The 21,040-nt window shown below is 40.5% G+C and overlaps 1 long non-coding RNA gene across 1 annotated transcript; it reads right to left on the bottom strand.

The window, feature by feature from the left end:
* Positions 1–1,168: 1,168 nt before the first annotated feature.
* LOC140255545 (uncharacterized) lies at positions 1,169–19,225 on the bottom strand. Its single transcript, XR_011904499.1, has 4 exons — positions 18,859–19,225; positions 17,966–18,082; positions 15,832–15,988; positions 1,169–2,617 (listed from the first exon to the last, which is right to left on the bottom strand). It is a non-coding gene; the product is annotated as an uncharacterized lncRNA (long non-coding RNA).
* Between the last annotated feature and the right edge of the window lie 1,815 nt (positions 19,226–21,040).

The raw sequence follows: 21,040 nt of genomic DNA, 5'->3' as shown, positions 1-21,040 counted from the left end.
CCCAGGGACACAGATACGTTTGTATCCTTAGTCTGCTCATCATGCCATCAGAAAGTTAGGAAATTCTGCCATCTTCAAAATATTCAGCTAAAATGACATCCTCCATAAATTAAAAGGGTTTGCTTTAGCTTTGTGACCTAGGGTTATACATTATGCTAAGCAGTATAACCATCTATGTTCAAAGGCTAAAGAGCAGGTAGTAAGTGTTTAAAGCAGCAAGAGTCATGTTTAAAAAAAAAAGTCTTTAAAAATGGATTGTTCTAGGCTATAATAAACTATGAATTGTAAAAGGTTAATTGACAAAATGATACTCATCTAACGCCATCTCTGTAATAGCAGTCATTGCTGAATCCATAATTCAGGGGTCTTGCTGTATTGACAATTACATTTCCTCAAAAAGTCTCTGGTTATTTCCTCAATATGTTTAACCTATGGTAATTAATTATAGATTTACAAGTGGTACACAGTCTGATACAGGTACCTGCAACCACTGTGCTACCAGCAAGAAAGGAAAATGCCTGTCTGCAGCCCAAGCTGGCCCAGGTATTGGTATAAAGATTCATGCCATGAGCTGACCTTTGCCTTGATCACCATCCGAATCAAAGAGACAGTGCGGGCTATGGTAATTAGCCTCATTTCACATTTGGCATTCAAGGAAGGGCAGCTTTGCCTCAAGGTTGCTGCACTTAGGTTCAAATCCCATTTTTGCAGAACCTCTGATCCACAAATCTGACATATTTTCCCCAAAACCGTATTACTTATTCAATGAGATACAATATGTTAACAGTGAAGAAAACTGGTAAGATTTTAAGAATAGTAATAAACAGTCAAACCTCTTCCATGTGTCGATTCTCAGCGTGACAGAGATGCCCTTTTCCTGATATAAAGATTCATTTTCATTTTATTTTCTAAACACACTACACTAAATCAGAGCTATTTGTTTTGTGTTGTCGTGTGGTTTCTTTTTAAAGCAACAGTTCTCAACAGGATGACAAATGAAGTCCCTGCTATTGCCACTCTGCAGGAAGGATTTGCCAAGCGCTGGCTAAGTCAGTGGCTTTTGTGAGCAGAATGAAGTGAAGCACGTTCACTTCTATCCCCGCCTGCTGCAGTTTGTACCCAAAAAAAAAAAAGGCACAGACTTGATAAGAAGAGGCTATTATAATGTCTCCTTAATTACAATTCATTGCTTTTATTTTTTATTTTTTTTTTACAGTACAAATTTATCAGCTATAACAAAAGATGTTTAAGAAACAAACCTTGTCAAAATAAATGAATTAAGAGCATTCATCCTTTCCCAGAGTGTGAAGAAGTTTGTAAGGTGATAATGAATTCTGTAATGCATTAGCCACACTTCTTAAAATGTGTGTACCATTTCCTCTGTAACTTGCTAAAGTTTTGTCATTCTCACTGAATTTCCAGTTATGGGCACAAATTAACAAGATTTGATTGTAATTGGACTTCAAGCAATTCAACTATTTTCCTGCCAAAGGCAGGATGTTTTCTCTGTGCAGAAGCCTGTTAAAGCTGCGTGAAATCCATATGAAATCCATAGGCATGCTACCGTTGGGCTTTGCTGTATTACTTGGCAGTGTTTTGCTGTAGAAGGTGCTGAGCATCCTTTGCTCGCCAGGATTCTGCTACAGCTTGGGTTGTCCCTGCGCTTTGCCAGGAGTCCTGCCCCAGGATCTTTTGGGCTACACTGCCAGTGGCAAGTCCATGGAGGACCAAATGCAGCTACTGTGGTGTTACCAAGTCCACCGTTACAAGTACTGATTTCTGGATGCAGCTACATCCACTTCACATCCATCATTTTGTTCCTGCACCCTTGAAGGAACAGGGTACTATGGTATACACAACAGATAAGTGGCATTTCTGCTCCCACTCCAAGTAGCACTTCCTAAACAGCCTGCAGACATTAAGCTGTTTCCCTGTCTTCCTCCTCCATGATTTCTTTCTTTTTTTTTTTTCCTGTAGAGAATATCTTCTATGCAATTCGTTGCCATGCTGGTGTATTCCTCTGTATTCTCATACTCTCCTCCTTCCCCATACCAGATAGCCTTTCCATTCATCATCAGTTCACAAACTTATGCTCATTCCTTATCACAGCCTCAATCTTGATCTTTCTTTTAAATATTAGAGCTGTTGAAGACAGTCACTCTTCTGATAAATTTTGCCTTTATGTGTGTAGTAAATGAGCATCCGGCTGTTTCTCCATGTAGTGAAATCTTTCTAGTAGCAGCATGGAATGGCTCATTTAGCATTTCATCAGATTATGCTTGTAATACTTAACACAAAAAATAGATGCTGATGACTCCTCCTCATCTGAACCCAATGGCCCAAGTAGCTGCTCAGATTCCTGGAGCCTCTTGGCACTGTAGCTTTTGTTTCTAAAGCTTGATAGTAGATCCAGCAGATCCTGTTTTTCTTTCGTAAAAAGGATGGCACTAACACTTTGTCCTTGCTCCACTGCCAGCCTCAGGCCGCTGCCTCCCTGCTGCCATACCCTGGACAGATGCTACACTGGATCCAAGCTCCTCCAGCTCCAGGTCCTTGTTTGAGAGCTTAGGTTGAGGCCTGTCCTTGTGACTGAGTGCACACATATTTGAGAGATGCCCTGTAAAACAGGGAGTGATTCACTGAGATATTCATGAATGCAGCAAACACACACACACACACACAAAATTAAGGAGCTTAGCTGTTTGCAATCCAGCTTACATGGGGCTATGGATATCTTCAATCTGTTTGTCTCTGCTGTTTAGAAACAGAGATATGCATAAATCAATACTACTGGTAGTCCAGCTAAAAATTCTAAGGATCAGAAATGTGAATTAGCAGGGAAATACAGGCCGTGCGATTCTAGACAGAGGTATCTGAGATAAAAAGTAAAAAGTGTAACGCAGTTATTAATAAAAACAATGACCCCAAACAAGCCAGGATATTGGCCCTGCTCCAGTCTTCCAATGCTCACTAGCAGGATGAAGGAAAAACAGCACACACAGAGAAGAACTCCTAGAGAAATATAACCCAGTTATTGCTGAAGTATTTTTGCACTGCACTGTGATGCAGAGACTCAGGCTACTTGAAAAGAAAAGAAATGTGGAAATCCATCCTACATGGCTCCTTCACAGCCTCACAGGGTTGTTTCTGATGCTCTGCTACAATGCACAATGCAGATGTAACGCTTCCTATTAGATATCTCACTGAAGCTGCCATATTTGCATTAAAGCATACACAATTTTTTAGCTAATAAAGTTAAAAATATTTCTTAAATTTAGCATATGTCCTACCTGTTGGCTGAGAAGCAGTAGCAGTGCACAGAGTTCATCATGCCCAGGGGTCACAGTATCTCTCCATCTCAGAAACGTGTCCCTCCAACACGTGGCAGGTGCCACTAGTAAAGGGCAGAAGGGACTCTTGTGTATGCACAAGCACAGCTCTCAGTTTCCCCATCTTGTCTTACCAGTGTGCTCCCCTGACACTGGGAGCATCTCAGGAATGTTCACCCTCAAACTTGGAATAAAATACATCATTCTTCAGCAGCAACAGTTGTTCCCATCTTATGATGATATTCAGTGGTAGCAGCAAGCATCTGGAGGTTAAGCTGTACTTCCTAAACACTTGATATTTGTAGCTATGGAACTATTCATAAATTGTTGTGTTCACTGAAAAGGATTCACAGCTATAGTTGGAGAAGACCTTCAACAGGAGATATTAGGCCATAGTGACCCATATAAACAAATTCAGTAAGCTATAAGAAACTATTGCAATCTATTTAAAATATTACTTGGGCATCACAGCACAAGAAGAGTTTTCTGACAGTTCAGTTAGTCGACTGAAGATCTGCTTCCCATCTACATTTAAAAGCTATTCCAGTGAAATAAACACGTTTTTTGTCTGCTGGAGTAGAGCCAGCATGTGCTGCTACTGTGCTTCAAGTGCCAACATTAAAAATGCATTACTTTTAGTACATATAAAGGGAACATACAAACATCTCTGAAATCCTGCAGCTCATAGGAAAACTCTCCTTTACATAAATCACAAACAAACAAAAAGTTTGGTACACAACTGAAAAATACACTAAAAACAATTCTCTCTAGCATGTTATTTATAAAGTGTATATACCAACTATAGGAAGAACTAAAATGATTTTCACTAGTGACGGCTATGTGTAATTTAATACCACCAATGAAAACTAGAAGTAGTTGAAGCAGCTGGGATGAACTCCAAGCACTGCTCATTTTTCAAGTTTTGAACACAAAAAATAGGAATTAAAAAGAGCTCTTGTGGCATCTCTGCACCAATAGCAGCTATATATTCTGGTGGAAAAGGTGAAAAAACAAAACTGTGTGGAGAGAAAACAAATGCTTCCCCACAACCACAGTATCAAGCTTCCCCTGAATGGATTCATTTTTTCAACTCAGTCTTAAAAGTAAAGTGTTGTGTACAACATAGATGTGAAGAGACACAACACACCTTAAATTTCACATCTCCTCCCCTACTCTTTCTTTGCACAGTGCTGTCCCTGGCATCTCACTCCTCATCAACTTCTTTGCTCAAAACAATGTCAAATACATGCTGACCTTGTACCCTGCAAAACCAGAAGCATCCCATAGCTCTGTGTTGATTTTTTTCTTATGAAATCTCTAGACTAGGGGAGAGCATTCACAGTGCATGACTTCTGCTGACCTTTAGAGAAACTTCTCCCAAACTGCTGCCTCTTACACTGAAAATATCATCTTTCCCTCTGCCTGATCTATATTTCTTGTTGCAAGCACAGCAGAGGTATCTTGAAGAAAGTACAGTCCTGAAGAGCACTATAAACTTTCAAGACATGACATCCCTGGACCCAGAAGAGCTCCCATCCAAGAGACTGGCAGCAGGAACCACAGCAGGCCGTCATCCTCATGTTCTTTGGGGAAGCAAAGGAAACAGTAAGCCAGCTTTGCTCTCCATGCATCACTCACTCTCAGCTTATACCCCTGTGAAAAGGAAGCTGATGGATTTGTGAAGAGGTCCTGTGTTTCTGTTTCTCCAGTAGCCTGGGGAGCTGTGTGGTTTGTAAAGTCACCAGTGCTGCATGTGATTGGAGATGAAAACATGCTCCCAGCAGAAAAGCTAGAGATAGCTGAAGTGTAAAACTGGAGTGAGAATGGAACAAGGCAGCTATCTCAACAACAGCATGCAGGACACCAGCTGCAAGCAGCAGAACAACCAGTTCTCCTATTCCTGGGCACAGAGCCAGGTGATGCTGTCTGGTTCAGTTGTTCCTCATGGGACCTTTGAAAGCCGAGTTCACACTCACTAGTTCATCACACCTACCTTTGCTCCAGGACACTGGTTTCCTAAACAGTCATTGAGATGTGGTTTATGAGCAACACATCTATATAAAACAAAGGTCAGCACAGCATTCATTAATAAATACCGTAACAGTCACACTGCAGGATACAAGTGCTGCGCTGGTTACAGGCTATTTCCTCACAAACCTTCCAAGTTAAATACATAACTTCTCATTAACAAATTGCCATTAGTCTCAGATGTCAGCAACTCAAACAGCCAATGGGATGGTGCCCCAGTGCTCAGCAGGACTCCCTGCCCACGCACCGCAGTGTGTCATAGCAGGGCTGCAGCTCAGTATGGGAGAGCTCATCTCAGCTCTGCCAGCCCTGGGACAGGTGCTGCTTGGGCAATGCCTTCACAGGGAAGCATGGCCACCCAGCCTGCTGCTGTGTGAAATGGGCAAACTGGGTCTGGTGATAAGGCAGACAGTTCAGACCAAGCTCGTCTCCTTTAAAAATAATAATAATAATAATAATAAAAAAAATAAAGGCCTGTTCATGACTTTACATTCATAAATACTCTCACAATGTCAAAGGATGGGGGGGGGGGGGGCTTCATCAATTCATTAGATCTGCTGCCATGAATTATTTATATGCAGTGCTAAAAATGGTTCTGAAACATTACAAGAATTCAATATCAGTTTTCACAGTGGGATTTCATCATTTTAGCACTGGAGCATAATAGCCTAATGCAATACTAATACGATATGGTGCTAATAGGGTACAATGAGAGTTCTCTCTAATATGCAAACATTTCCATGTTGCATTATTATTTCTTTTAAGTTAATATGATATGGTGATAATATGATGAAATGAATTAGTTTCATATCATTGTTTGCATGAGTTGCGCATATTAAAAGAATATTTCCCCCCCTCCCCTTGAATTCACTTGGAATGAGCTTGAAAATTTACCCTGTAGTTATTCTTATGCTAATGAGGCTGTTTAGTAGGAAACACTCCCGCTGTTGCTTAGCCAGCTGAAGAAAGAACAGGCATGTGTCACCTCTTGCTGGAATAAGAATTTTCCTGGCCTACTTTGAAAGCCTCTGTCCTAAACACTTCTGCTTTAACGTTTCCCACTTGTTCATAGATTCGCTATATATTTGTGATAAATTCACTGGTCAGTATTTATCAGAAGAACTTCTACATAAGCAGATATCTTCCAGTTCAGCTCCTGCCTCATGGAAGACGTGGGTAGCAATGCACTAATGGCTCTCAGAAGCACTGGCTGTGCAGATAACCACAGACACACACCATGTCTGTTCTGCTTTGGGGTTGCAAGGTGCTTGCTCCATCCTGAGGGCTGGGAAAAGCAAGGCAGCAAACCCAAATCCCAGCCCAAGGGTTGCTTGTGGCCCTCCTGTCTCCCTCTCTACATTATGTGGCATTTTTCCAAAGTTATAGGAGATATAAAAGGCCAAGTTGGCCAAAAGATTTTACTCCCTGCCTCAAAAAGGAGAATATCCAACAACCTTGGGGAAAAATCCATTCTGCTCTTCCTGGAAAAGCGTCCTCCTCCCTGGCTCATCAGAGTGACTTGAGGATCACCTAAGTTCCTGCTGTGGTGTCAGCCCTGTGGGGAAAGTATTTGGGACTGGCCCAGACATCCTACAGATACAGTGGCATCCCATGCTGGCATGAGCTACAGAGCTTGGGGCAGCTGAAAAGTCCTGTCCCGATCCTCTGCAAGCATTTTTCCATTGCACTGAAATGTAGAAAGTGGAGTAGATGTAATGCAACTATTTGGCCTATTTCAGAGGGACTCCCATGGCTCACAATACTTGTTAATAAATTAATAAAAAAGTAATTTAATAAAACTGAAGTGCTGAGATTTTCTATCTAGGGATGCCATAGCATTCCCATACAGGATGGTGAGCAACAGCCTCGTCTATCCTCACCCCCACGTTAACCTCACACACATTCAAGTATCACCTTCAAATCCCAGCAAATCCAGCTTTTCTTGCTTGAAATTCCACTGGTATGACCTTTAATTCACATGAAGTTGCCCAGGAAAATTTACACATGAGGTTAACAGTTCATGTACAACACTGAAAACTTCCACAAATGTTACAGGAGCTTAAAATGTCATAAATAAAAGAGCCCAAAGTTTTTTAATTATCAGATTTCCAAAGCTACTCTACATAATTCCCCGTATAATCCAATCTTAAACTCAGAAGACATTCATGCAGATGACATTTTCTCTCTGTTTTGAATGGGGATTATTTTTTAAGAGGATACAGTACCTGGAAATATTTCGATAGGTCTGTTATTTAAAGCATATTTAATGGCATTTATGTTTTAATCTTCTTACTGACTAAACTTCAAAGAGAGCTGCAAGTAATTCAATATGAAAGAAATAATTAGTCATTAGTTAATAACAAAACAGACATAAGTAAAGAGTCAGTTGGTTCATACACTGGACATAAATGGGAATAACAGACAGGGCACTTCGGGGTACCACGCTTCCTTTGATTAAGATTTTGAGTAAGTAATTGCATTGTCCACATCTTCCTGACACTTTGGAAGGTTTCTGCTGCTTGCGGACTTTGGCTTCACTAATCTGGCAACCCAGCAATCACAGACACTGGGCCAAATTCACCAGATTCCTTATAAACCAGCAGATTAAAGGAGCCATTGCCAGGCAGAGAAAAGAGGCAGATAAATAATTTTAATGACTTTCATTCACCACTTTCTAGCCTGAATACAGTGTAGCACAGTCCAAAATCTCTCAAGAGGTGACTACTCCCATTAACCACAGCTTACAGAAAATTGTACAAGAACCAAACTGCAGGTACTTTGGACTCAAGAGTTTTAGAAACAAACTGATTTTAGCCATACCAGTTCAAACCTGCTTCCTTGGTGCTGAGAGTCAGGTACTCAGCTGCTGTTTAGCTGTTTCCCTGCTCAGTAGTGTGGCTGATGCTCTGCTCCCTAAACTCTGTGTATCCTCATTTTCTGCTTCACCCCTGAAAGAGCCTGCAGACGGCTCCCTGCTTGTTTTTCTTCTCACATTCTGCCTAACCCTAGGAGCAAAGAGCTACTCTGTTAGAAGTAAAGGTGTTAATTAGTGGTGAACCTGTTTAACCCAAATGCTCTTTCATGCAGCTTCATTATGAATCCCAGAAAACCTCAGATTGTAAAATGGCTATGATTTGCCTGGATTAGAGCAGATACTAGTTCTTTTGGAAACAAACAAGTGCTTTACCAAAAGGCTCTTTCCAGTGGTCTCATAAAGTGGAGTCTGCTGCACCCTCCCCAGGAAGAACTAGGTGTACCCTGAGGCAATAAAACACAGGTATGGCACAGCTTTCCTCTAGCCCTCTGAAGCTGTGTCCTAAGTCAGCAATGGAAGCAAGGAAGAAGGGAGAGGCAATAGCATGCAAATAAGAGACACTGGCTCTGTCCTTTTTCCAAACTATTATCTACAGGTCCCTTAGAGAGGAAGCTCCTGGACAGCCCACTATGCTATGTGTCTACCTGAGGAATAAGCTCATGCTGATCATCACAAAGCACACAATAGAAGAGATACATTTTAAAGGTTTGGATTCGTACTTCTACACAGATCTGATTTTATAAAACAAAATTAAAAAGTAAATAAATAAAGCTTTCCTGTGGCCAAGACAAACTGACGTGATTTCTTGTAGCTGTCAGTGGAGCAAATAGGTCTCACAGAACCTAAGTACTGTAAGCCCTGCCTTTATTTTGCACTGAAAATCATTTCTTGGTGTGACCATTACCATTGCTTGGTTACTTGTAGAAAACAATTCCGACTACCAGGAAATAATTATGAACAAAGCCCAGTTAATTATACAAGACATCTCAGCTGCCCTAATTAAAGATCAGTTCAATACTGTTCACTTGGTAATTTTATTTTTAATTGTGAATAGATTTAGTAGAAGCCTGGCTGATAAACAAATAATGAGATTTGTGCTCCAGAAGGAATCTGATTAATAAAATTATTCACCAATCATTTATTTCCTCTGGCTTATATCATTCTTCCTTCTCCATTAGAACTGGAATAGAATTATAGGAATTGCTTTAATTGGTTTCAAAGACAATGTCCCTTCTCGTCACAAACATTCCACAGTCCTGGGCCTCAGAGTTGAGGCCTTATTTATGCAACTATGACAAAATCAGGAAACAATTCAGTCAGGAAAATGCTAAGTCTCAGATGCAGCAAAAAGTCCCGAGCAAGTCAGTTCCTGGATTCAACATGAGAAAATGGTCAGGGCAGGAGACAGAGACCAGGCAGAGCACCAGCTTCCAGCAGTCATCCTCACCTTTTCCTCAGGAGAACACACACAGAGCCTGCTGACTACCAGACGTACTGTCATAAACCCAAAGACAGGGCTGCAAATAGAAGAAATTAAGACTTCCTGCCATGGCTACAGAAATCAACCCAAGGATATTGTCAGAGCCATGCCTGGAGTGCACAGCTGGCATGGAGCTGCTGAAGGGCCACATGGACAGGATGGGGGGAAGAGGAAGAGCCTGATGCATGAAATGCCTGCAGCTAAAGCCCACAAACCGTTTTATGTTGCCACTAGATCAACGATGAATGACTGCAGTTAAAGTGGAAAAACAACTTTACATATGTTTCCTACTACAGTCTGCCAGCCTCATATTTTAATGGTAAACTGAAGCAATTTGCTTCCTTTTTTAATGGAGTATAGAAGGAACTCGAGCATAATGTTTCTACCCCTGTATGATCAATACCTTTAACACACTTATAAATTATTAATATCCTGCTCACAAAAATTCTTCTGAAGAAGCATAATCACTCAACACAGCACAAAAGAAAAAAGAAAATTAAAGAATTAAGGCATTTCTTTACATTTTTAGAAGTTTCCAGCAGCTTCATGGGGTAGCTGAAAAGCTATACTGTATTCAGTATAGTGTATTAGATGTAGTCTACTTATTAATTTTTCTTCCTTCCATGGCAACATAAAGGGACTTGGCATGTAACTGTTTAATCAGTCAAAAACCCATGCCATGATGACTGTCTCATTACATTCCTCCTAGAAATGAAACTCTCTTCCAGATGAGGAAGTTCAGGGTAAGAGGAAGGGGTTGAGCTGCCTTAGAAGTCAGTGTAAATCAGAGTTATTCAGGACTGGGGCATGCAACAGAATACAACATTCCCAGTTCTAACACCACAGTACTCCTCCTGACATTCCAAAACCCACAGAGAGGACACATCTTATTGCTAAATAATATCATGTGCCGTATTGACTTAGCTGCATTTCATGAGCTAAATTACCAAATCAGATAATAATCTTACAAAACATGTTTCATTTTTTAAAATCACTTCTCATTTTCTGAATCAAGAGGAGGGAGATTTTTTTTTTGTTCCCAGTAAGCGCCATTCAGTATTTTCTGCTAAGTTATAATTAGGCCATCTTAGCCAAAAACAGCAGCATCAAACTATAAAGCCCACAACTTTATTTCAATTTTTCTTCTAATGGAGAGTAAACATGCTGCCACACAAGAATCAACAACTCAGAAAGTCGCCTTAAGCTCTCAAGTGCTATTCCAGAGAGTACTAGTAGGATTATGGGGCTCTCCTTTGTGCATCTTGTCTCTTTGAACAAAAGATCCAGTAAAGGCAGATCCACTCAGATGTCATACTTGATCAGATGAAAATGAACAGTAAATATGTTCTTATCTAACCAAGAGATGAATTATTTGATCAAATGTTTTGAAGGCAGGTTTTTATGTATCTGTACTCAGCAGGCCTAAGATAACATTGCTTTGGGCTGGTAAAATAAAGCAAACAAAAACAAACAAAAAAAAATTAAATCTCACTTGGTCTTCTTTACAGTGATTCTGGGGTTGAACAGGTCCACAGTCCCTAGCAGTTACTGCTCTTGTTTCCTTAGGTCATGATAAGGCTGGAGAATACATAACCAACATTGTTTCAAAGTATTCCCTGGCTTCTTACAATCATTTCCTTAGAAAGCATCAATGTATATCTGAAAACAAATGCTGGATTTCAGCAGCCTCTTGTGTAGCCTAGTAAAATAGCAGGAAGAAAAACATAATTAGCCAGATTAACTTCTCCAACTCAGATATGTTAACAACCTTCGTCAATACAAATATGAATAGGCATTATAATGCTATAAAATGTAGCTTTATGTGTTTCATTTTTATTTTTTGTTGTTTTGCAGAGCCAGAAGGTAGTGCAGTTGCCAACACAGCCAGGAAGTCCGAGCAGAATTAAATGCAAGAAGCCCTGTCACTTCAGTGAATGCTAAGAAAGTAGCTGTTGTTATACAATTAAAGTTCAAGGTTGCATCTATAATAGGCTTTTCAGCGTATTTGAAAGTAGATTTAAATTGTTACTCACCCCTAACCTTCTTAGAGATTCATGGTGTCGAGTACATAAAACGGAACAAACTGAAAGGGCTATAATACATTTACTGAAAGAAAAGAGTCTTGTAGCTAGAGAAAGAATGTTGCACTGGGAAACAATAGGGTTTTGGAAAAGCTGTGCTTTGTGAGAGGAACTTTCCTTTTCCACCTTCCAAATTATTCTTATAAAACAGTTCTACAGAAACATAGCCAGGGTCACTTATCAGTTTTATAAAGATGGTTATTTTCTATTCATTTATGAGATTAAGTGGGAAGATGAATTTTTAGACTTGATTTAGTCATGAAATGTGTTCATGATTTCCATACAACACTGGTAAAGATATGGACAATTATTATTTTTTTTTTCCTTCCAGTAAGTTAGATAGTTAAAGAGCTGTGAACACCAACTGGTGCTCTCCATAAAACTCTGTATGTCTAGAAATGCAGCACATTCTTGAAGGCATCTCTGGGAACTCCGATAGAATAGTGACATGATTGGAGTTGTTTTTGCTTTGATTACAGGATGTTTCTCACACCATTCATCAAATACAAAATGACGCGGGAACTCTAACTGAAGAGAATAGACTGATCAAAATCCCACTTGTTTCAGAACTTGCAGAAAAGATGATAGAAAAGAGGAATAGGAAAAAAAAGAAAAAGAAATGCTAGCAGATAAGCCTTCGCATTTATAATGTCACAAAGAAAGCAACAGAAAGTGGAAGAGGACCAACAGTGGCTAATCGTATGTAATGGCATAGCATACAAATATTTGCAATGTTTTGTGTGTGGTTTTTTTTGTTTTTGTTTTTTCCAATTACTTTCCAAATTCAGGTTTCCCATTACAACTGTAGCGCCTCTGTAAGTTCCACTGCCCAAATTTTCATCCAGGAGAGGCTGAAATGATTTATCTCGAGATTTAAAAAATACAGCTTAAGAAGTACATTTCAGTCCAGTCTGTTCCCTTTATCCAGAGCATCTGGAAAAGGATGGGAGTATTTAACTGTCCTAAGAAGTTAGTCTCACAGTCTTTTCAAGAAAGTCAAGAATTTGAAACCCTACTACATCTGTGCAAATTTTTACTGTACTCAGCACATGGATTTTAGGCAGAAATCCAAAGTGCCTGAGTATTTTGTGGCCAGCAGGCTTTGTAAGCTTCCTGGATGCTTATCTTCTTAGAAATAAGAGGTTAAAATCTTTTCAGTAATTGCTTTCTAAAGAAACTTCTGTCCCACAGCTCACAGACTTGACATATCTGTCAAATGCAAGTTTACTGAAGAGGCCTCATTACTGCAAATATATTAGTGATATTCTACATTATTACCCCAAATTGGTATTTGCAACCCTTCCTGATCTATGAATTTCACTGCAAAGAAATGTTTTATATATGTGTATAAACATACCATATGTACAACGCTACAGGTTCTCAGATTTGCATATTGTAAACTTTATTATATACACTGAAAACTGACTGATGATGAGTGCTACTCTTGTAGTCTAATTTCCTTCTAATCCATGATTTGAAAATTCCAGCTAATGGGCTCATGACAAGATTAAATTTGGGGTAGTAGCAGACTTAATCAAGAAAACAAACGGGATTCATTAAAAGCTGGCACTTGTCAGATAATCTTTGGAGAGTTCTCACCGCAGTCTACACATCCCCATCAAAAAGAACAAAAAAATATATAAGCAGAAATCTTCAGCTGTTTTTATCTCAAGCTGTTAAGCCAATTCAGTGGAACTTAATAACAGAAAACAGACTTAGTTAACAACTTTAAATTCCCTGTTCCATGTCCTCTTTCCAACTCATTATACTCTTTTCATAGGTATTTGCAGTAAAAGGTTAACTAGAAGCTTCTTCTCACAGTTGAAGACAAATTGGCTATAGTTTCTATGTCCCCCTGTAACACATAGCTTAAGACTTCATTGCAATGCTGAAAGTATTTCTTGGGAAATACCACTAAGGTATCACCCACCTCCAAGAGCTATGACCTTGTTAAAATATGCATGTAATTATTAAATAACAAATAACTCATAGAAATCAGTAAATTATGCCTTTAGCCAACATACTGTCAAAGATAGTGGTAAAGCAAGATTTATACTGCAACAGGTAAACATCCGTCCTTGTTCTACTTTGAATTTAAGAGCAATGAATAAACACATACAAAGTTTCAGTAAGCCTTTTCCACTTCTCCTAAAAACACACACCATCCACTGTCACTGAAGTCTCTGTAAATTACCTGAATTCTAAGGACCAAATAAAGACATCACTGCTGGCTGCAGAAAGGATTTGACCATGCTTGGAATCAGGAATTTTTAAATGCATTCGGTCTGTTTTCTAATGTCCTCTCTCGGCAAAGGCACTTTACCTTTTGCTAACACCTGAAGTAACACTGCTAGAATAAAGGATTATCTACCATCTCTTTCCAGCACTTGCAGGAAATCTGACTCCTGGTTCATTTGCTCTTATTTGGTTCACTAATACTTCATTCTGCAAAAGCTTATTTACTCTTGCTACCACCTCCTAATTACTTCAAGGAAGCCATATTGTTCTCTCATCATGCTTTTTCCTAGTTTTTTTCTGAGCAAGACATATTTTTTGTTAGAGTATCCAAATTCCTTGCATGTGGGTTGCACCTTCTGCAGCATGCATCCTTACAGCGTGTCTAAATTTGCTAAGGCAATTTGAGCATTATCTGATTGCTAATTAGTGTGCTATAGTAATTCTGACCTTTAAAAATGGTCTTTTATCCCCACTGTTTCAGAGGCCTGCTGTGCTTATGCTTCTTACGTGAATTTTCTCCATCTATGACTTCTGTTGTCAGAGAACTCAGCTCATTTAGATGCTGCTCACTGAGGTTGAGAATAGCACTGGATAGCATTTTAAAGTTGGTTTTGAAGTTGTTTGGGTTATTTCCTCCCCCTCCCAGTTGCTTTCAAGGCTTGATTACCTCAGTTACATCCAGCAAGCATTCAGATAGTTGAGTTGTTTGCAGTATCAAAACATGCTGCCAGCTGCCTCACTCCACAGCCATGCAAGAGGCCTTCCCCTTCAGCGAGAGAGTCCTGGCATGTGTGGAGTGAGAGCAGGAAGGGCAAAGACCACCTGAGAATTACAGAAAACCTGTTCTCAAGTTCCTCCAGTGCACTGAACCAGTGTGAGCAACCCCACCTCCCCAGGGTGGCCTTTCTTCACAGATCTGAGGAGCGTCTGAGAGACGCACACTGAGCTGCCACTTCTAGAGACGATGCTTCTGTCTCCTGACAATGCATAATCCTTCTGTGCATACGGCTTCTGGCCAGTGCTCTTCCCTGACAGATATTAACAATATGGAAAAGGCTGTAAAAGGTTTATTATGAAAGCTCAACATGAGAAGTTCCCCTTTGCAGTGGTGCCCTCTAAGAGGTGCAGAACTGCATGCAACAGTGCTTCTGTAACCATAAAAATAGCTGTTAAATTAACTGGCCTTATTAGAATCCCTTCTCTCTTTTCATGATTAACACAGAAAAGGGAAACAGAAACCACTATTGCAGTGCTCACTATGATCCCACCTCAAGGAAATGCTACCCTGCAGCCCGCTTGCCCTTCCCCAGTCCTCTGAAGAAGCCACATTTCTCAGCACACTTTAACACAGCCCACATTTTTGGATGACAAACCCCATGAAACACTACAGGTTTACCTCATACTCACATCACACATGAGAAATAGGGGAGAATAAGAGCCTTGCAGGAGCCTCATCAGGCTCTAAGGCTGGGGCAGGGCAGCAGAGGTAGGCACCGTCCTACCTGCAACAGACCCAGGTCTCCCTGAAGGCCAGCAGTGGAGGCATAGTCAGCCGAGAACTGGGGGCTGCACCCAGTCCTCTTGTGCCTGGCAGAGGCTGCTTCCCCAGCTGTGTAGGGGTCTTTGCAATGAGAGAACAGCTGCAGCTGCTCACTTATCACAAAAAAAAAAAAAAAAAAGAGGCATGGAAAACTGCCATATGGGGCAGGGAGTCATCAGAATAAAATGTCAGTTTAAGCAAAACCTGTGACAAGGTATCAGTCCCTGAGAAGTTTGATATTCATTTATGTTGTCAAGGTCAAACTTTGAAAAAGATGCATACTTCATTCCAACCACTAACGTTACTGTGAGAATACTCACGCAGGCCTGCCAAGCTGTCCTTTATGAACCAAGCACCAAGGAGGTTCCTGCTATGCAGCCTCAGGAGCACTGAGGAATTCCAAGGGTTTTGCTTGTCATACTGGTACCAATCAGTGAGTTATCTGAGGCATGTTTTGCAACTGTCAGAAATCTGTACCTGTGTGACACGACACAAAACAGAAGAAAGCTGTGTATAACAGAACAGCTACAACTACATTCATCTGAAAACAAACAAGGCATATGATGAAAAAGAGACCTACTCCAAAACATGCTACTGGAGAAGACCAAATATGCTGTTGATGCTTTTTGTAGTTTCACCAGGAAAGTCAACACATAGTCAACACAATATCAAAGCCTAAAGAGTGCAAATGGTCCCTTTTTAGTCCTGAGAGATTTCTATGTTTTTGTTACTAAAAATGTAATCAGTTGTATAAATACACAGAGCATAAGAACATGCATACATGAGGCACACATCAAACACTACCCGGATATATCTTACAGCCTTTGGTTTTCATAACGAATTTCTTTCTTCAAAAGTCTTGACTGCAAGTTCAAACTACTTGTTTCAGCTAAAGCTGAAACATGATTTTGAAGATATCACATAAGACACAATAACTTTTCACAGGAACATCAAAATGGGAAACAACATACTGACCAAGGGAGATTGTGTTGGGCAAAACGACATAGCATGCAGATATCATTACGTACAGTAGGGTATTTTATTGTGCCACATCAGTGTGTAGTTCAGCATACTTCAGAGGAGGAATAGAGCAAATTAATTATAATTTACCCTTTGAATATGACTGAATATAATCAAAACTCTTGTAATGGGTTTTCTGTGGCACTTCCCAGTGGAAAGATGCTACATGAGACACCAGAACCAATGTATTTCTTGGCTAATGAAAAAATCTGTGCTGTCATAAAACATGTCCTTTCATTATCTACCCAACTTCTCTGAACTGACCTCCAGGACTTCCCTTTCAAGTAGCAGGCATTAGACGCAACATGGATAGCTGTAAGCCATAGCTTGTACTGCTGCAAAACCCTTCTGTGAGTAACAGAGCATGTACACATGTAGATATCCAATCTACATGAACAACAACATTCACAAATATTTCCTGTTATCAAATAGAAGTTTGTTTTACATCTAGCTGTGTTTTATCTATTCAAAATAAAAGTCTTCCATAAAGCAAATTAAAAAGAAAAACAAAACAAAACAAAACAAATATTTTAATCCAAATGTTAAGGCTGCTCTGCAGTGTCTTGGTTTTGGGGTGCAGGAGCAGATCTACCAGGTACCACTAAAACTAAGATCAGCTTAAAAAATACATCAGGTTTTCTTGGGGCAACAGGTTGAAATGCTTAAACACATTTTTACCTGAGTAGAGGAATGGCAGAGTACTGAAAACTGAACCAAAAAGGACTGTAGCCAACATGTCCATGCCCCTACCACCTTCTACCATACTTGCATTGGCAAGATCTGGGGTGAGATCTCCTTGTGCAGCTCTCAATAGCAGTTCCATATTGGCTTTGGTGTTAAGTTTTCCTTCAGGTGATAATGGCAGTTTTTCAGCTCTTCAAGTAGGCTAAACTCCAAGAAAGTTTACCCAGGAAATGTGAAGTAGGGAAGAGACATAAAGTTGTCCTTAGACATTACACATCCATCCTTACTGTGATAGACACTGCAGATAATTTTCCTAGCAGGGAATTTCTTGTGAGCATTTTCCAGTGAAACATTATTAAGTGTTCCTGCCAAAAGCAATTTGTTACAAAAAATGTTGGAGAGATGGAACCAAGACAAATTAGCCTCAGGATTTTAGATACAAAGATATGTTCTTTTTGTACTAATCCTATGACTGTGGATATCTTTTCCAGCACACTTGAAAGCAGCTTCACATGTGCTGAACTTACTGTCAGACATGCAGGATATCCTTCCTCAAACTTTTAAACAGAAGAAACTGCAATTAATAGCACTAAAACCATTTTAAGAGTTTTGCAGCCACTCTTGCTGCAATCAAAAGATGCATCTCCAGCAAAATTAAATAAAATATTCTTTCAATTTTTCAGGACAACACAATAAAACTTTTTCTACCATTTTGTAAGTTGTAGCATCATGAAGAACAAGTACAGTTACCTTGTTTTGAAGTTTTCCTTGTTGATTACAGAATAGTTGAGGCTGGAAGGTACCTTTAAAGTTCATTTGGTCCAAACCCCTTCTCAGTGGTGTTTTTGTGCAACACAGAAAGTGGCACTATAGAGACAAGCACACGTGCATCCATTGAGACACTCCAACAGCACCATGGGGTGGTGGCCCTGTGCCTGTGCTCAGCATGGTTCCCCCTAGTGATCTTCAGAGCAGCTTTCTTGCAGTCATTTCGAGCAGGCTAGGCCAAACCCAACTCTTCAGACAACAAACACACAGATTGCTTCGAGCAGCCTCTCTGCACTCAGCTGTTCACTCCCTCAGCCCCACTCCCACCTGTCCTTCCTACTTACTCCCTCACTGTCCAGCTTTTCTTTCACTTCCCTCATCTTTCTGTCACACTGAGGCTGCCTCATCACCCCGTGCCAATTCTTTCTCTGTTGCTTCCACCATGGTTAGGCCAGACCCACTCCACCCTCCCTGGTCTGAAGCAGGAGCTGCTGAGAGCAAGGGAGGGCTCCAAGCACAGCACAGACCTGGTTAGTAACAGCCCTATGTACTGGCAGCTCCTACCTGAGTATTGGCTCTGATAGTAGGGAAGTCTGTCAGCATCATTCTAAGGCTGCAGAGCTCTGCCACTGTGAAATGCTTTGTTTTATTTTGCATGGCTCCATTTCGCACACTGATGCAGCTGGCTTAGCCTACTGTATTTCACTTTTCTTAATTGGATTTTGCTCATTATTCCTGAAAACCTCCAAAATCACAGCAGTATTGTGCAGCCTTACTCTCCTACAGCACTGCTCCAGTGCCATCAGTCCACTAGGAGCAGAATGCTTCTGGAGAGAGAAACCCAAATGTGCATGCCAGGGGGATGCTTCACCCACCTGGGGTGGTTGGTGAAGCTGCTGCCTCTGCTGAAACAGCCCCAGGGCTGGGGAGATGGCCTGGATCCACTCAGACTGAAGGAGGGAAAGTTATATTTGCAGTGAGGAAGATGTGCAGTTACAGAGTACAGGGAGAGGCGAGCACTTACTCATCTGTAGGGCTGGGAGTCCCAGGAGAATTGTTCCCCAGCTGTACGGTGGGCACCCAGCTCCTGCCACCCTCCCAGCATGCCTCCTGGCTGCTGCTCCCCTGCTTCCTGCTCCCCCTCTCCATTTTGAATATAAGGCACTACTTTCTGGAGGAGTGAATTATCTGATACTTATCTCTGACTCCAAGGCCTGTAGGTGCAATATCCAGCTCGTGAAGCCCCTGGACCTGTAGGAATTTATAGCAGCAGATTGGCAGTGAGTTTTTCTGCAGGTTGTTTATATTATCGTAAGCTGCTTAGGAGAAAAGCTTTAACAGAACACTAGATAAAAAGAAAATGGGTTTTAAAACCCCCAGTAACTCTTTTTTTTTTTTTTTTTTTCCTTAGCTTGTTCTTGAACAAAAAGTGTGAGCCCTGGGAAAGAACCTGCAGGTACTTTCACAAGGGACTACTGCAGAATGCAACTGAGTGAAATAGGCAAAAGGTCCTCTGCTCAGCCTTTGGCAATAAAATCTGACTGAAAATTCGGGGGGAAAAGCAGGAAGAATTGAAGGCAGGTAACAAGTGCTGGCACTCAGAAATGTGAATAAATAATGGGTCTTCAGTTTTTCTGCCAGTTTGATCCCACAGTATTACAAATCTTAATAGCTATTGATTTTTTCTATATTTTGCCAGCAGTCAACAGAGAAAATTCATTCAAATGAATAACTCACAAACATGCTAGAAGTTACCATGGGTGAAGGAAAGACCAAGTGTTGGGAAGCTGACTAAACAGAATATTTGCTTAAGCATTGTGCTGAATTCCTGGTCAGCAGAGAATGACCAACAGCAAGTCTAATGAAAATTACTCAGACTTAGGGCAGAACTAGAGCAACTGTATTTCATCTACACTAACACTGAACTGTCGCCTCTTTGGAGACAAACATATTTCTACTTATCACCTTTGAACTGCACCAAAGACTTGTCCTGATGCAAGAAAGACAACACCATGAAGGATTAATGTATGGTCTCATGGGTAGCACCAAAATGGCAGCTTGCACTAACCTCTTATACCATCATCAAAGAAGGTTTCCTTTTAGGCATCAGCCATCACCTGAAGGACAGATGTTTTCTCCATGGAGGGAAAAGATATCCCTTGGCCAGACTCAGGTTCCAGCAGAAAGTTTTCCTGCAAAATAAAAAATTTAAATCAGTCATTTGCATTACTCATAGCTAAGGATGATATTGAGAGGGAAAGAGAAACCTGGGAACAGCAGGCAGCTTCCTTGAAGGGAGCCATAAACAAAAAAGTGAAAGGTCATTTGAGTCCTTGTGCAAAACATGATACAAAGCCTGGCAGTTCTCAAATGGTAAAAATAACTCAGAGCAAATTCACAGCTCATAGCAAATTGAGCAGCAACAATTCCGAGTGTACTCAATAGAAGACTACATTTTTTCAATACAGTCTAATAATTTATCATATTAGTTGCTGTATAATAGCAACCTATTTATTTATTGACAGCATGATTAGTTAGGATAGATAATTAAGACTAACTAATCAAGCTTTCAGTCATTTTCTAGGGGAAAAAGAAAAGAATGAGAGGTTGCTTTTAGTGCAGCCTTGTTAAGCTAGGTTACACTTATGAGCTCTAAACTGATCTGTTCCAGCAATGACCGTTCTTTGTCCCCATGCACAAGGCAGATGAGCATGTAAAATAATGGTCTTTGGGATAATATTGCCCCGTGCTACAAAGAGAAATGTCAAGAAAAAGTGGAGAAGCAGAAGAAAGGGTATGAACAGAGATGCGGGAAGGAGCCTGAGATGCAGGGAGCCAGGTAGAGGCTTAGGCTGGAGAAGAAAATCTATCAAAAACTTGGGAAAAGATTTTCAGTCCTCATGCTGCTGTGCTCAGCTGGAAAGTTAGAAGCTGAGCATTTAGAGTGCTACAGCTTGCTTTGGAGACAAGCAAGCAAAGGAACCTCAAGAAAAGAAAAGTGATCCTGTGACGCTAGGGCTTGGGGCGGTAGATTGAGTTCACAAGTAGTGAATTTAG

The sequence above is a fragment of the Excalfactoria chinensis genome, chromosome 8 (genome assembly GCF_039878825.1).
Source record: "Excalfactoria chinensis isolate bCotChi1 chromosome 8, bCotChi1.hap2, whole genome shotgun sequence".
Lineage (NCBI taxonomy): Eukaryota > Metazoa > Chordata > Aves > Galliformes > Phasianidae > Excalfactoria > Excalfactoria chinensis.
The sequence above is the reverse complement of the archived record's forward strand: the minus strand, read 5'-3'. Positions and strand labels throughout refer to the sequence as shown.